This window comes from Bos grunniens, chromosome 2 (genome assembly GCF_055505025.1).
Source record: "Bos grunniens cultivar Pamir isolate PY7600 chromosome 2, Bosgru_T2T1.0, whole genome shotgun sequence".
NCBI lineage: Eukaryota > Metazoa > Chordata > Mammalia > Artiodactyla > Bovidae > Bos > Bos grunniens.
In genome coordinates this window covers 3348742-3365646 of record NC_141166.1, presented here as the reverse complement: position 1 = coordinate 3365646, position 16905 = coordinate 3348742, and the positions used below count along the sequence as shown (strand labels likewise).

The following is a 16905-nucleotide window of genomic DNA, read 5'->3' as shown; positions in this document are numbered from 1 at the left end:
CATCTGGCTGTCGGGTGGGAAATGAACAGGACTGAAAGGGCAAGAGTGGAAGACAGGGACGACGGCAGAGAGTTTCAGGGTTTACGTGATGGGTGAGGACGCCTGGGTCTCGAGTGGTGGCGACAAAGTCAGAAGAGGCAGACAGAGCTGACGTTTATTCTGGAGGTAGACCAGTAGTCTGTGTGTGGTGCTTGGTGCTGGGAAATGATTCCTGCATTTCTGGGACCTCCCCTCTCACCTACCGCCCACTCGCACTCCTTGCCCAGCCTTCAGACACGTGACCCCAGCCACCCAGGGCACTGAGCACAGAACTGTGAGGGAGAAAGCCTGCTGGACCCTTGGAGGACAGTAAAGACCCAGTCAAGTGTCAGAGGTGGAGGCCAAACAGGACGACCTTTAATAATCCTATTTTCTTACAAAAAATTTAAAAGATTGATGATGAGGTCGTGTATTGGCAAGGAGCAGGTATCTTAAATACCATTAGTGGGAAAATCCAGGCAAATCTTATTTTTGGAATGTACTTTAGGGTTACCTATTTAAATTTAAAATGTGCATGACTATAGCTTTGGTTCCTTAGAAATCTCTAGAGGGAGGTGGGAGGGGGGGTCAGGATGGGGAACACATGTACACCCATGGCTGATTCATGTCAATGTACGGCAAAAACCACTACAATATTGTAAAGTAATCAGCCTCCAATTAAAATAAACTAAAAAAAAAAAGAAATCTCTAGAGAAGTGAGTATGTACCTGCAGTATATCAGCTTGAGTGAGGATTTCAAGGCTCCAGTGTCTGTACGTTGGAGACTGTAAACAACCTACGTATCCATCAGTTATGGATGGGTAGACAAACTGCGATCCACCATGGAGATACTATGTAGCAGTTAAAATAACTACACAGATCTCCTTATACCAACGAGAAGATCTCCTAGGTCTGTGGGTAAGTGAAAAAGCAAAACAAGTTACGTATCAGCACAGTGCATACATTATAGCATCTAATCTGTGAAAGCAAAACCCTGAAAGAATGCTGCCTATTTCTAAATGTGTTAAATGCATATACACCTGTGCAAAATGCATAGGAAAAAGATTCAAAGGAAGGATACTAAACTCCTCACGTGGTCACTGATGGAACAGGATGGACCCTGGGGCGGGTGGTGGTTAGAGATCTGCTGACCTTACATGTTTCGTTCGAAGACGTCACCCCGCATTCCACATTTGTGCATTACTTGTATAATTAAAAAGTTAAAACTAATCTGTATTCATTGCAAAGCCTCTGAAAGTACAGCTATGCAAGTGAAGGGTAAAATACCTATATTACCTCCCAAAGACAGCCATTATTAAGATCTTACTAAACATGCTTCTCATCTTTTCTATAAATAAAAAATTGACTATTGAACATTCTATTTTTTGAGATGCTTTATGTTTTGAGTGTCTCTCCATGTCATCAATATTCTCTCAAGCCAAGTTTTTTTCCACTTTTTACATATTTTTATTTTCATTAATTAATACCAAAGTATAACTGATTGACAATATTGTGTTAGTTTCAGGCATTAGGTGATTTAGCAAACATACATATATACTTTTTTTAATATTCTTTTCCCTTATAGGTTATTACAAAATATTGACTATTGTTTCCTGTTCTGCACAGTAGGTTCTTGCTGGTTATCCACCTTATGTTCAGTAGTGTGTATATGTTAATCTGAAACTCCTGATTTATCCCTCCCCCTCTTTTCCCCCATGAGTTGCTTTTCAATGTCTGTGGGTCTGTTTCTGTTTTGTAAAATAATTTATTTGTATCGCTTTAAGATTCTATATGTAGATGATATCATATGATATTTGTCTTTCTCTGTCAAACCAAGTTTTTTTTTCTTTTTTCTTTTTTTTTCTTTTTTTCAAGTTTTTTTTAATGGGTGTATTTAATGGTCTGTGCCGCTTGCATTTACCGCCATGCATTTAAATCCTCACATAGCTCATTTATATTCTTTCTTTGTAAGAATATAAGTGCATCTTAATTCAGCTGTCCGGTTGTTTATTTAGGATCGTTTTATTCGGAAACTATGCGGGCTGAAGCTGTTTTTAAAGCCTTTGATTTGCAGTGCCCGTCGCCTTCCATAAATGGGAACCCACTGCAGGCTGCCCAAGGCAGGATGTTTCCGACTGGTCCCCTTTGCCTCAAGGCGTTGCAAGAGCAGCTTCTTATCCAGAGAGCATCAGCGGCGTTTCCCTCATAGGAACCTTCAGAGACAGAGGAGATGTGTCTGGTCCAGGTTGCTCTTCAGAGGCAGAGCTGCCCAGATGACCTTTTGAAGTCCCTTCCAGAACTGATCTACGGTTCCAGTAACAGGAAGACAAACCATAAGACTATGCTTTCAGGCATCACGGCTATAGTTGGTTACTGGAGAAGTTTCTCTGACCATGTAGACCACCCGAAGCCACGAGGAGGAGATGCAGCGTTCTCTCCCAAGCGTGCAGCGGCTCTTGGTGTTGCCTCTTCAGCGGCCACTGGCCTTTGATGATCATTTCTTCTCTTCCTTTGGGAGGGTAGGAGGGAGGGAATGCTGTCTGAGTGGGGGTGGGTGGGGGAAGGGACGGACCGTGCAGCCTGCGTCAAGGTTAGCTTTGACGTGTGGCTGGGAGGGCCAAGGCCCCCGGGAGCATCTTCAAAGACCCCGTCCTCGGAGATCCCAGTTCAGGAGTCAGGTTCCCCTGAGGCCCACAGAGACAGGGTTCTGACACGAATGTGCTTAGACGCTTTAACCGCTGAGAATCTCACTTCCAAGGGTAGCCACCTCAAAAGCTATGTTGTTGTTTAGTCGCTAAGCTAAGCTGTGTCCAACTCTGCAACCACATGGGCTGTACCCGCCAGGCTCCTCGGTCCGTGCAATTCTCCAGGCAAGCATACTGGACTGGGTTGTCATTTCCTTCTCCAGGGGATCTTCCCAGACCAGGGATTGAACTCTCATCTCCTGCATTGGCAGGTGGATTCTTTACCACTGAGTGACCTGGAAAGCCCCCAAAGATGTGTATACCTCCCCAAATAAGGGAGGGCCATTTTGAAGGGGCAGGGAGGAAGGGTTCTGCAGCGAGCCCCAAAGAGGACTACTTAGACTCTGAGTTTTCCCGAGGGCTGGAGCAGCCTTGACCATGAGCTCTGGCATCTGCCCCTGGCTCCAAGGACAGGCTTGGGGAAGGCGCCTCCAGCAAATCCTTGATCTCCCATCCTTTAGACGACCTTTCCAATCTACTTTTCTCAGGGCAGTGCACACACACATAACCATCGGACTTCCCTGCTGGTCCAGTGGTTGAGGATCCGCCTGCCAGTGCAGGGGACACCGGTTCAATCCCTGGATCGGGAAGATTTCACATGTTGTGGATCAACTAAGCCTGAGCACCGCGACTGCGGTACACGCACACCCTAGAGTGCACGCTCTGCCGCGGGAAGGGCCCTGGAGTGAGAAGCTCACGCCCTGCCGCCAGAGAGGAGCCCCAGCTCGTTGTAACGAGAGAAAGTCCACGCGCAGCAGTGAAGACCCAGGGCAGCCAAAACAGAAGGACTCACCCATGTGACCCAGTCACGGCATGAGCAACAGCCACCAGGTCTGCAAGCCCCCTCTGCTTCTCCTCTATTGGTCTCTGTGTGGCTTTCTGCAAATACTAAGTGTATTAAGAAATACAACAAGGGAATGCCCTGGCAGTTCAGCGGTTAGGACTCAGAGCTCTTACTGCCATGAAAGACACATAATGAAATAATAGAGTCATTACTGACCCTCACCCCTCCCCCGGTTCAATCACCCCAAGCTGCACAGATCTCTCAATACATTCCTTTCCTCCTGTCCCCACAACCGTCGTCCCCCACCAAGCCCTCATCACTGCGATAAGAGCGAACACTTACACAGACCGTATTATCATGGGCTAGGCACCATTCTTCAGCATTTTAACACTCGTGATTTTGTTTGATACTCACAAGCCCCCAGAGAGGCAAAGCCTCGTGGCCGGGCTCCCCTCTCCAGTCTCTCTCTCTGGACTCCACACCATCCTCACGGTTGCCAGAGAGTATGGGTGCCTGTGTGTGGTAGTCGCATTTCCTGTTTTATTTTTTTTACAGTTTTGTTTGTTTGTTTTGGCTGTGTTGTTTGGCATGTAGCATCTTAGTTGCCTGACCAGAGATTGAACCCATGTCCCTTGCAGTAGAAGTGAGGAGCCCTAACCAATGGGCTGCCAGGGAATACCCTGTGTTTCCTTTTTTAAATTGAAGGACATTCAGCCATGTAAATCAAATCCCTTACGATTATGCAGTAGAAGTGACAAATAGATTCAAGGGATTAGATCTGATAGAGTACCTGAAGAACTGTGGACGGAAGTTCATGACATTGTACAGGAGGCTGTGATGTGAAGACCATCCCAAAGAAAAAAAATGCAAAAAAGCAAAATGGTTGTTTGAGGAGAACTTATAAATAGCTGAGAAAAGAAGAGACGCTAAAGGCAAAGGGGAAAAGGAAAGATATATCCATTTGAATGCAGAGTTCCAAAGAATAACAAGGAGAGATAAGAAAGCCTTCCTCAATAATCAATGCAAAGAAATAGAGGAAAACAATAGAATGGGAAAAACTAGAGATCTCTTCAAGAAAATTAGGGATACCAAGGGAACACTTCATGCAAAGATGGGCACAATAAAGGGCAGAAACATTATGGACCTAACAGAAGCAGAAGATACTAAGAAGAGATGGCAAGAATACACAGAAGAACTGTACAAAAAAGATCTTCACGACTCAGATAACCACAATGGTGTGATCACTCACCTAGAGCCAGACATCCTGGAATGTGAAGTCAAGTGGGCCTTAGGAAGCATCACTATGAACAAAGCTAGTGGAGGTGATAGAATTCCAGTTGAGCTATTCCAAATCCTGAAAGATGATGCTGTGAAAGTGCTGCACTCAATATGCCAGCAAATTTGGAAAACTCAGCAGTGGCCACAGGACTGGAAAAGGTCAGTTTTCATTCCAATCCCAAAGAAAGGCAATGCCAAAGAATGCTCAAACTACCACACAATTGCACTCATCTCACATGCTAGTAAAGTAATGCTCAAAATTCCCCAAGACAGGCTTCAGTAATATATAAACCATGAACTTCCAGATGTTCAAGCTGGTTTTAGAAAAGGCAGAGGAACCAGAGATCAAATTGCCAACATCTGTTGTATCATTGAAAGAGCAAGAGAGTTCCAGAAAAGCATTTACTTCTGCTTTATTGACTATGCCAAAGCCTTTGACTGTGTGGATCACAACAAACTGTGGAAAATTCTTCAAGAGATTGGAATACCAGACCACCTGACCTGCCTCCTGAGAAATCTGTATGCAGGTCAAGAAGCAACAGTTAGAACTGGACATAGAACAACAGACTGGTTCCAAATAGGAAAAGGAGTACGTCAAGGCTATATATTGTCACCCTGCTTATTTAACTTCTATGCAGAGTACATCATGAGAAACGCTGGGCTGGAAGAAGCACAAGCTGGAATCAAGATTGCCGGGAGAAATATCAATAACCTCAGATATGCAGATGACACCACCCTTATGGCAGAAAGTGAAGAGGAACTCAAAAGCCTCTTGATGAAAGTGAAAGAGGAGATTGAAAAAGTTCGCTTAAAGCTCAACATTCAGAAAACGAAGATCATGGCATCTGGTCCCACCACTTCATGGGAAATAGATGGGAAAACAGTGGAAACTGTGAGAAACTTTGTTTTTGGGCTCCAAAATCACTGCAGATGGTGACTGCAGGCTTGAAATCAAAAGACGTTTGCTTCTTGGAAGAAAAGTTATGACCAACCTAGACAGCATATTAAAAAGCAGAGACATTACTTTGCCAACAAAGGTGTGTCTAGTCAAAATTATGGTTTTTCCAGTGGTCATGTATAGATGTTGGACTCTCACGTATGAGAGTTGGACTATAAAGAAAGCTCAGCACCAAAGAATTGATGCTTTTGAACTGTGGTGTTGGAGAAGACTCTTGAGAGTCCCTTGGACTGCAAGGAGATCCAACCAGTCCATCCTAAAGGAAATCAGTCCTGAATATTCATTGGAAGGACTGATGCTGAAGCTGAAATTCCAATACTTTGGCCACCTGATGCGAAGAACTGACTCATTAGAAAAAACCCTGATGCTGGGAAAGATTGAAGGCAGGAGGAGAAGGGGACAACAGAGGATGAGATGGTTGGATGGACATGAGTCTGAGTGAACTCTGGGAGTTGGTGATGGACAGGGAGGCCTGGCGTGCTGCCGTCCATGGTGTTGCAGAGAGTCGGACGTAGCAACTGAACTGAACTGAGCCATGTAAACATGTAAATTAAATAATAATAATAAATGCATATACCCGCCTTGCAACTTAGGAGAGCTGACATTGTTAACTCCTGAAGCTTGCCCATGTCTCTCCTTGATCTGCCTCTTCCTCTCATCCAGAGGCAATAACTACCCTGAGTTTTGGATTCGTCACTTCTTTGCCCCTTTCTTTATAGTCTTCTCACAGCTGGCTGCAGTCCTAAGAAACGTATTGTCTAGTTTTGCTTGCCTTTGAACTTTGCAGAAACAGAATTGGGCTGTCTGCATTTTCCTACAGCACGCATGTTTTTGATCTACGTTTTGTTTATGAAACTCATTCGTACGGTTGAGTAGAGCTGTCGTGCGTGCATTTTCACCCCCGTAACGCACTCTACTGTACAAACAAACCACAGGTCATGCCTCCGTCCTTCTCTTGGTGGACATAGGGCTGCTGCCAGTAATATTTATTGCACCCCCGATGCACATGTGTAAGAGTTTCTAGGTGAGGCACACGGAATAGAAATGCTGGGTTGGAAGATACGCGCATCTGAACTTGACCAGACAACGCCAAGCTTCTCTCTAAAGTGGTTGCATGAATGAACACTCCCACAGCGGTGCACAGAGCTTGCATTGTCCCACAACCCTGACAACACTTGGCATTGTCAGACTTTGGTGCAGGTGCCAACCTGGTGGGTGTAAATTGGCATACGGTGGAGCTTTTGGGTTTGCATTTCCCTGATTCGTGGTGAGATCGAATGCTTATTGGCAGTGCTCGTCTCCTTGTCTGTGCAATGCTAGGTTACATTTCTAGTCTTCTTCTGCTGTGTCATCTTTTTCTTATTGATTCTTTAGGAGCTTTTCATATATTCTGATCCTGATCTTTTGTAAAGTACATGCATTTCAACTAGTCATTTCCCAGTCTGTGGCTTACCTGTTTGCTTTCTAAATGGTGTGTCTCAGTGAATAGGAATTCTTGTTCTTAACGTAGTGGAACTTATTGATGAGGTCTGTGCTTTTGGTGTGCTTTTAAAAAAGTCCTTTCCTCCCCTGAGAACATAGTTTCCTCTACTTTCTTCTAAAACTTTGCCTTGCGTGTTTAGGTCTTTAGCCAAAGGAATTGATGTTATATAAATAAGGATCTAATTTCCGTCTTTCCCTTTTGGATACGCAGCCATTGTAGCTCTCTGTATTGAACAGTTCATCTTCTGCATTATTTTTGAAAATCACAGCTTCTCTAGATCACATTTCCATTACGCTTGAGCTTGTTTCTGGACGCGCTCATCTGATCCCTGGCCTGTGTGTCTGTCTCTGAGCCAAGGCCACGCTACTCCAATGACTAGGGCTTTAAACCAAGGCTTAGAGGCCCCTGGATGTTGTGTGTGCTGATGCCTGGGAGGCCAAGTCCTCCTCCTGGTAATTCTTCAGGAATGTCTCAGCTCCTTTCGGCCCTGTGTCCTTCTTTGTAAATTATAGAAAGAGATTGTTCCATGTCATGAACACCTGGTTGGGAGTTTATTTGAAACTGCGTTGAGTGATAAATTAATTTGTGCAGGTATTATATTTTATTTAGTTAACATTGGTTTATATTTCCCTGCATGGTTGCCCTTTTTTCCATTGGTCTATTTTATATTTCCAACCTTACATCTAGGATCATTTTCCTTCAACCTGATGTACATTTTTTAAAGTTCCCTGGGTGAAAGTTGCTTTAAAATTTTTAATTGGTGCGTAGTTGATTTACTATGTTGTGTTAGTTTCAGATATACGGAAAAGTGAATCAGTTATACGTATATATTTTTTCATTCTTTTCAGGTTCTTTTCCCATATAAATTATGACAGAGTACTGAGTAGAATCGTAGAAGGCGATGGCACCCCACTCCAGTACTCTTGCCTGGAAACTCCCATGGACGGAGGAGCCTGGTGGGCTGCAGTCCATGGGGTCGCTAAGAGTCGGACACGACTGAGCGACTTCACATTCACTTTTCACTTTCATGCATTGGAGAAGGAAATGGCAACCCACTCCAGTGTTCTTGCCTGGAGAATCCCAGGGACGGGGGAGCCTGGTGGGCTGCCGTCTATGGGGTCACACAGAGTCAGACACGACTGAAGCGACTTAGCAATTGAGCAGAATCCCGTGTGCTATATAGTACGTCCATATTAGTTACTTACTGTATGCATATATTGTATGTATGTATTGTAAGTATCCATGGTGGGGCTTCCCAGGCAGTGCTAGTGGCAAAGAGCCTGCCTGCCAATGCGGGAGATGCAGGTGTGACCCCTGGGTCAGAAAGATCCCCTGGAGGTAGGATACCACAACCTGCCCCAGTATGCTTGCCTGGAGGATCCCATGAGCAGAGGAGCCTGGCAGGCTACAGCCCAGAGGGTTGCCGAGTCAGACACGACTGAAATGACTTAGCACAGCATAGCACAGGAAAGCTCAGTGTGTATGTTAATCTCAACCTTCTAATTTATCATGTCCCCCGACTTTTCCCTTTTGGTAACCATAAATTTGATTTTGAGATCTGTGAGTCTATTTCTGTTTCGTAAATACGTTCATTTGTGTCGTTTTTTATTCGATGCCACAAATGATGTCTTATATTTGTCTTTCTCTGTCTGACTTACTCTTGATGAAAAGTTTATTGGTGGTCAAGACGCCCAATTTATTTGTTTGAAGATTTTCTCTTTGTTCTTGAAAGAGTTTTTCTGGGTATACAATCTTAGGGACAATTATTTTCACTATAGGACAATTATTTGACCCTTTGAAAACATTATTCCACTGTCTTCTGGCTATAGGTGTTAATACTGAAAAGTTAGCTGTCCAAGCATCCGTGTTTCTTGGTTAATCATCTGTGGTTTCCCCCCTGACTGTATCTTCTCTTTGACAATGGTATTCTGCAGGTGCATTATGTTATGCGTACGTGTGAATTTAAACTTTGACCTTTCTTTAGGTTTACTGTGCTTCATGTATTACAATACATATCATTCATGTATTTCCTCAATTGTAAACAATTCTTAGCTGTTATCTTTTCAGCTAAGCTTCTCTCCCACTGTATGAGTGTTCTCCGGCTGCTGTTAACAAGTGACCACAAACTTGGTGACTTAAAACAACAGACATTTATTCGTTCACAGTTCTGGAGACCAAAAGTCCTAACTAACATGATTGGGCTGAAACCAAGGTGTCGGTGGGGCCATGCTTTCTCTGGAGGCTGCAGGGGGAATACGTTCCTTGTCTCTTACAGGTCCTGGTGGCTGCCGACCCTCTTGGCTTGTAGCAGCATCGCTCCAGTCTTCAAGCGCGGTGTCTTCAAACCGCTCTCTGTTTTGTCTTCCTCTGGACTTGTCTGTGTGTTGTCCAATCTCCCTCTGCCTCCCTCTCATAAGAATATGAGTGATAACATTCAGGGGCTCAGAATAATCTATGCTAACCTCCCTGTCCTCTGGCTCTTCATTGCATCTACAAAGATCCCCTATATGGTAACATGTACAAGTCCCAGGCCTTAGGAAGTGGGCATCTTTTGCAGGATTGCTTTTCAGCCTCTTCACTGAACTCCAAAGAGATGTGCGTCACACCCTCTCACTCTATCCTCCACGTCTTTAGTTTTTTTTTCCTGTAGTTTATAATTTTATCTCTCTGCTCCACATTCTAGATAAGCTTCTTCAAATGTATCTTTAGTTTTCCCAATTATCTGTTCAGTTCTACATGATCTGCTATTTCATCCAGCCATTGATTTTTAAATTTCACTTGATATATTTTTCACTCCTAGGAGTTCTGTTTGGTTCTTTTTCAAACGTCCATGGTCACTTTTATTATTCTTATTATTTTTAGGCGGCTGGTGTCGGATGAACCCGGATTCGGGACGACCGAAGAAAGGTACACCTTTGCCTCCTCCCAGCCGAGAGCCGAGAGCCACGGTACTTTTATAATCTCCCGCTCCATGTTCAGTGTGATTCTTTGAATTGATTCCGTTCTTTAAACTGAATGTGTCTAGAGAAACATCCAAAACTCCTTTGAGAAATTGTACCGTGAAAATGATCAGAGAAATGGGCCCACTGCTGGAGGGGATGCAGGGTCAAAAAAAAAAAAATTGTTGAGAAATGACTTTATGGTGAGATAGAGATTTGTATGGTGATGAGAATGACCCAGCAGACAGGGGCCAGCTGACGGGCGATGTCCTTGTATGGGGAGGACACACAGCTCCCTTGCACAGATGGAGGAAAGGGACTCAGGTGCAAGCTGGAGAGTTCACTTAACACCACGGTGGGAGTGCAGAGCAGAGTCACCTAGATTGGAATGAAGTGATGGACGGATGTGAGCCGTCTCTTCTGCTTGCTTCTGCTTCCTTAGCATATAGGAAGGAAGGCCATTAGCTGAGGAGGAGGATGGGGAAGAGGTGTCTGAGCTTTGAGAGAGAGGAGGTGTGAAATGCTCTTCTAGGAGAGCAGGAGAGTGAACAGGCTGGGAAGTGGGATGGGATGGGCCGGCAGCCACAGAATACCTCGTGGAGAGTCGTGGATTGCACTTGATGACATGGATCACCAGCTGGTATTTTCCTAAAGCACAGATTTGACCAAGTCCATCCCCATCTTAAAACCCTTATTCACTCCCACCGCTCTAAATTCCTGTGTATGGCAAGGTCCTCCATGACTCCAGCTTTACCAGATCCCGGGTACGAACTTCACACCCACAGCCCGAGCTGCTTGCAGTTCCGCAGATTTGGCGCCTCCCCGCCACGGCTCTTGCTGTTCCTGCTGCCCGGCACGCCCTTCCTGCCTCTGCCCTCCGATGCGGAGTCTGTCCATGTTTCCCTCTGCCTCCCAGCCCTCACCCTGCGATTCCTTGTACGGACTTTTCTCATCCGTTACGGCTCCTGTAAAACGTCACTGGCGGCACTTCCCTGGTGGTGCAGGGGTTAAGAATCTGCCTGCCAGCGCAGGGGACCTGGGCTCAGTCCCTGCTCTGGGAAGATCCTACGCGCTGTGGGGCAGCTGAGCCCGTGTGCCCCAACTGCTAAGCCCGTGCACCATAGAGCCTCTGCCCCACGACAGGAGGAGCCACCGTAACGAGGAGCCTTTGCACTGCGACCGGAGAGTAGTGGCCCCTGCTCACCACGACCAGACAAAAGCCCTCGAGCAGCAGTGAAGACTCAGCACAGCCAAAACAAACTAAAAAGCAAAACCGTCACTGGCTGTCAACCTTTATGATTCTGCCTCATCCGCCTGTCAAGGGCACAGACCATATCCCGTCTGTTCCGGGCCCCTGCTGTCCTGCTCTGAGCAGGCGCCCAGACGCTGTCTGCTGAGAGGACTGATCGAGGGGGCTTCTGGAGGAGAGCTGGCTCAGGCCGGTGGGCTGGGCCCCAGTGCCATCAGGGGAGTCACTGGACCATGGAGAAAAAACCAGAACAGGGGCCAGGAAGCCGAGCCAAGGCCTGAGGTCAGGAGAAAGCAGGCCGGGCTCCCAAGTGCAGGGCAGAGAGGGAGGCGGATGGAGAGGCTTTAGGAGCCAGGGGAGAGGGCAGGGTGCAGCCACGTGGTCCAAGACACGCGTCCTCCGACACCGAGGGCCTGAGAGAGTGACGCTGCTATCACCGGGTCCTGGTGCTGCGGAGGGGCGCAGGCTGCTGGGCAGGGGCCAAGTGCTTTTCTCTCTGGGCATCACAGACTTCTAAAGGTAGAGGGATGTCCCCCAGACCCCCTCAAGTTCCCCAGTTCCAAAAAGCCATTCAACTCCTAACAAGCTCCAAACATGCCCACAGGGAATAAGGTCAAATGGGGATCTGCAGGTGGCCTGCAGTGGTGCCAAGGGCAGCACTTAGGGGTCAGGCTCCCGGTCCCCCCACAAGCTGTGGTGCTATGGGCTAGCTGCTCTGCCTCTTTGAGCCTCAGTCCTTTAATCTGTAAAAGGGGACTGATGAAGAAGACACATAACCCAATTAAAAAATGGGCAAAGGAATCTGAATAGATATGCGTCCGAAGAAGATAGACAGATGGCCAATAAGCAAACGAAAAGCTGCCCTACATCCTTAGTCATTAGGGAAATGCAGGTCACGACCACAGTGAGACACGACTCACACCCACCAGACAATAACAAGTGTCAACAAGGGTGTGCAGAGATGGCATCCGCGTGCACAGCTGGTGGGAAGGTGAGACGGTGCCGTTGCTTTGGAAAAGCAATTTCTCAAAATAGTAGACATAGCGGGAGCCTATGACCCAGTGATTCCACCCTTGGTTACCCACTTCAGAAAAATGAGAGCCTGTATCCACCCCAAACTCACACGCAAATGTTCATCGAAGGGTTATTCATGATGGTCCCAAATGGAAACAATACAAACGTCCATCAGCTGGCGGATGGAGAAGCAAAACCTGGTATTTTCACTCCATAGAATACAAACAAGATGGAAATATTGAAACCTCTACAAAATGAATGAATTCAAAAGCATGCTAAATGCAAGAAGCTAGCCTCAGACGACCGCATGCTGTATGATTCCATTTACATGAAACGTCCAGAATAGACAAATCTATACCAACTTGACACAGTTCCAAGAATGCCTGGGGCTGTGGGGCAGGCTGTGGGGAAACGGAGAGTGACTGCAAACGGGCAACATTCTAACGTTGGATTGTGGTGACGGGGGCCCGACTCTGTAAAATATAATAAAGCACACTGAATTACTCCCTATGCATGGGTGAATCCTGTGGTATGTAAATTACATCTCAGTTCGGTTCAGTCGCTCAGTCGTGTCCGACTCTTTGCAACCCCATGGACTGCAGCACGCCAGGCCTCCCTGTCCATCACCACCTCCTGGAGCTTACTCAAACTCATGTCCATTGAGTCGGTGATGCCATCCAACCATCTCATCCTCTGTCCTCCCTTTCTCCTCCCACCTTCAATCTTTCCCAGCATCAGGGGCTTTTCCAATGAGTCAGTTCTTCACATTGGGTGGCCAAAGTATTGGAGTTTCAGCTTCAGCATCAGTCCTTCCAATGAATATTCAGGACTGATCTCCTTTAGGATGGACTGGTTGGATCTCCTTGCAGTCCAAGGGACTCTCAAGAGCCTTCTCCAACACCACAGTTCAAAAGCATCAATTCTTCGGTGCTCAGTTTTCTTTATAGTCCAACTCTCACATCTATACATGACTACTGGAAAAACCATAGCTTTGATTAGATGGACCTTTGTTGGCAAAGAAATGACTCTACTTTTTAGCATGCTGTCTAGGCTGGTCATAACTTTTCTTCCAAGGAGTAAGCGTCTTTTAATTTCATGGCTGCAGTCACCATCTGCACTGATTTTGGAGCCAAAAAAATAAAGTCTCTCACTGTTTCCATTGTTTACCCATCTAGTTGCCATGAAGTTATGGGACCAGAAGCCATGATCTTAGTTTTTCTGAATGTTGAGTTTTAAGCCAACTTTTTCACTTTCCTCTTTAATTTTCATCAAGAGGCTCTTTAGTTCCTCTTCACTTTCTGCCATAAGGGTGGTGTCATCTGCATATCTGAGGTTATGATATTTCTCCCGGCAATTTGGATTCCAGCTTGTGCTTCATCCAGCCCAGCGTTTCTCATGATGTACTCTGCATATAAGTTAAATAAGCTGGGTGACGATATACAGCCTTGACGTACTTCTTTCCCAATTTGGAACCAGTCTGTTGTTCCATGTCCAGTTCTGTTACTTCCTGATCTGCATACAGATTTCTCAAGAGACAGGTCAGGTGGTCTGGTTTTCCCATCTCTTGAAGAATTTTCCACAGTTTGTTGTGATCCACAAGGTCAAAGGCTTTGGAATAATCAATTAAGCAGAAGTAGATGCTTTTCTGGAACTCTCTTGCTTTTTCAATGATCCAACAGATGTTGGCAATTTGATCTCTGGTTCCTCTGCCTTTTCTAAAACCAGCTTGAACATCTGGAAGTTCATGGTTCATGTATTGCTGAAGCCTGGCTTGGAGAACTTTGAGCATTACTTTGCTATCATGTGAGATGAGCACAATTATGCGGTAGTTTGAACATTCTTTGGCATTGCCTTTCTTTGGGATTGGAATAAAAACTGACCTTTCCCAGTCCTGTGGCCACTGCTGAGTTTTCCAAATTTGCTGGCATATTGAGTGCAGCACTTTCACAGCATCATCTTGTAGGATTTGAAAATAGCTCAACTGGAATTCCATCCCCTCCACTAGCTTTGTTCGTAGTGATGCTTCTAAGGCCCACTTGACTTCTCATTCCAGGATGTCTGACTCTAGGTGAGTGATCGCACCATCATGGTTATCTGGGTCATTAAGATCAGCCAGGCAGCTGACCTGCCTCCTTTGCTTTAGGTTTATGGGGACTCTGGTTTGGGGAAGCTTTGGTTTGCTCTGCCTGCTGCCATACTGGCCCTGAGCCCAGCTGTTAAGGACAGCATTTAGGTGTGTCTTTGGCTAGGCAGTTTTTTTTTTTTTTTTTTTTACTGATTTATGGGGTTGGGGGGGATCCACTCTCAGGAGAGGGCCTGGTGGCTGGACAGGGAACAAGGACGCTGGTGTGGCCTTCTTTGAGGTCTTAGTGACTCAGGAACAAGGCAGGCATCTTGATCTTTTTCCTGGCTCATAAACCAAGTTTATGGGGAACTCTCTTCGGATTTGCAATAGGCTGGAAGGGCTGCTATGGAGGCAGCTCTCAGGGTGGCCCTGGGGAGCCTGGAACCTGCAGCCCTGGATTTGTGCTGGGGACCCCCGTGAGAAAGTAGGCTTGTACTTGGGCAGGCTGATGCCACCCTGGGGCCCGTTTGCTTTGTCCAGAGGGCAGTAGGGGTGGGGGTGGAGCTGAGGAGGAGGAAGGGGAGGGAAATCGTTCCTGAGCATCTCACCCCAATCTGCTGCACGGGGCACGGGGAGTCGTGGAGACAAGAGCCATTTCCCGGCTCTCGCAGAGCCCCCAGCACTTGGAGGGCTGACAAGCAGAATCTGACAATCAGAATCACGGTGCAGCAGTAACAGGAGAGGCTGGACTTCCCTGGTGGTCCAGTGGTTAAGACTCCGTGCCCCCAGTTCCGGGGCCCAGGTTCCATCCCTGGTCAGGGAACTAGATCCCACAGGCCACGGTGAAGCCTGAAAATCCTGCGTGCCCCAACTGAGGCCTGGCGCAGCCAGATAAAAGAGAAGAAGTGAGGAAAAGAATGAAACAGCGGGCGGTAATGGAGCCTCTCCAGGTACGGTCTTCCCAGGCATCCTTGCCTCCAAGCCTCACAGTGATCCCAGGGGCAGCCTTCTGTTAGCGCCCCCGTTTTATAGGCAAAGCAGCTGAGGCAGAGCAAGGTCAGTCACTGGGGCAATGACAGAGAACTAGGGCTCAGAAGAGCCAGACTGGACCCCAGACTGTCCGGAGCTCACAGGCTAAGCCTCCCTTTCTGCGGCCTCACCAGGGCCGGGGTCATGGGAGAGCCAAGGGGAGGGAAGGGTCTGCTCTGTTGGGGTGGGAGTGGGGTATGCAGCAGCCTCCATACTGATGCCTGGTTGGGGCTTTGAAGGATGCATAGGAGTTAGTTAGGTGCAGAAGGGGCAGGGAGGATGTTCCAGCAGAAGGAACAGCCGTGCATAGGCAGAGAGGCCTGAGCTAACTCGAAGGGTTTGGGGAATTACAGGTGGTTCAGTCCTGCAGGAGCAGAAAGCAGAAGCAGGGGAGAGGTGAGGTGACCAGAGACGAGGCGCAAGGCGAGGAAGGCCTGTCTTGTTCTGCTAAATTATTAGGACTCTGTGCTTGACACCATCCCCACCCTCCAGGGCGTTTCCTGAGCTGTGCAGATGAGCCATGTCATCAAGAAATGACGATGGGAACTTCTCTGGCAGCCCAGTGATTAAGACTCTGCCTTCCAATGCAGGAGGCACAGATTCAATCCCTGGTCGGGGAACTAAGATCCCATATGCTGTGCAATGAGGCGAAAAAAAGAAAAAAGAATAATGATGAAAAATCCACCGACACGCAGGTACCAGCGTTGGGAGGGGAGAGGAGGGAGGTCTGCCCTGGGTCCAGGAGGGATGGGCCATAGCAGAGACTTCCTGGAGGAGGGGCTATCCTGCTGGAGTTAACAGGAAGAAGAGGCGTCTGAACAAAGGTATAGAGGTTTGAAAGAAAGTACTAGGTGTATTTGAGGCACATGAAGAAAATGAATGGGTGGCAAGAAAGATCAGCAAAGCATACGTGATGTTCAACCCTGCCCACCAAATGCCCCTTTGGAGTCTGACCTTGGTTCAAATTCTGACTTTCTGCTGACTGGCTGTGTGACCTTGTGCAAGTCACTAAACCTCTCTGAGCCATGGTTTCCTTCTCACCTGTAAACTGGTGGAAACAAATGATGAGAACCTCCTAGAGTTCTGACGAGGGATTGACTCACTCTGGTACCATCACAAGATCTTGGCCATGTCAGCCAACCACCTTAACCAGGGGTCAGAAAACTTTTTCTGTAAAGGATCAAGTAATAAATACTTTAAACATTGTGGGCTATTTGGTCTCTGTTGCAACTACTTAACTCCGCCACTGTGGCAGGAGGCCGCTGTAGGTAAAACATAAATCAATAAACACGGATGTGTGCAATTCAAGGGTTGGTTTCTGGAGCCTGCAGTTTGAATTTCGTG

General features: G+C 46.8%; 1 long non-coding RNA gene and 1 other non-coding gene across 3 annotated transcripts in view; both read left to right on the top strand.

The window, feature by feature from the left end:
- Window positions 1-16905, top strand: part of LOC147377261 (uncharacterized) — a 46511-nt gene that overhangs the window by 25327 nt on the left and 4279 nt on the right. Inside the window, exons 2-3 of one of the 2 annotated variants that reach the window (XR_015150154.1) lie at window positions 10128-10213; window positions 16152-16256. This is a non-coding gene — a long non-coding RNA (uncharacterized LOC147377261). The remainder of the gene's footprint in view (window positions 1-10127; window positions 10214-16151; window positions 16257-16905) is intronic. The other variant, XR_015150150.1, reaches the window with a different exon arrangement.
- On the top strand, window positions 2354-2567 carry LOC147377262 (small nucleolar RNA U3). The gene has a single exon (XR_015153698.1). It is a non-coding gene; the product is annotated as a small nucleolar RNA U3 (small nucleolar RNA).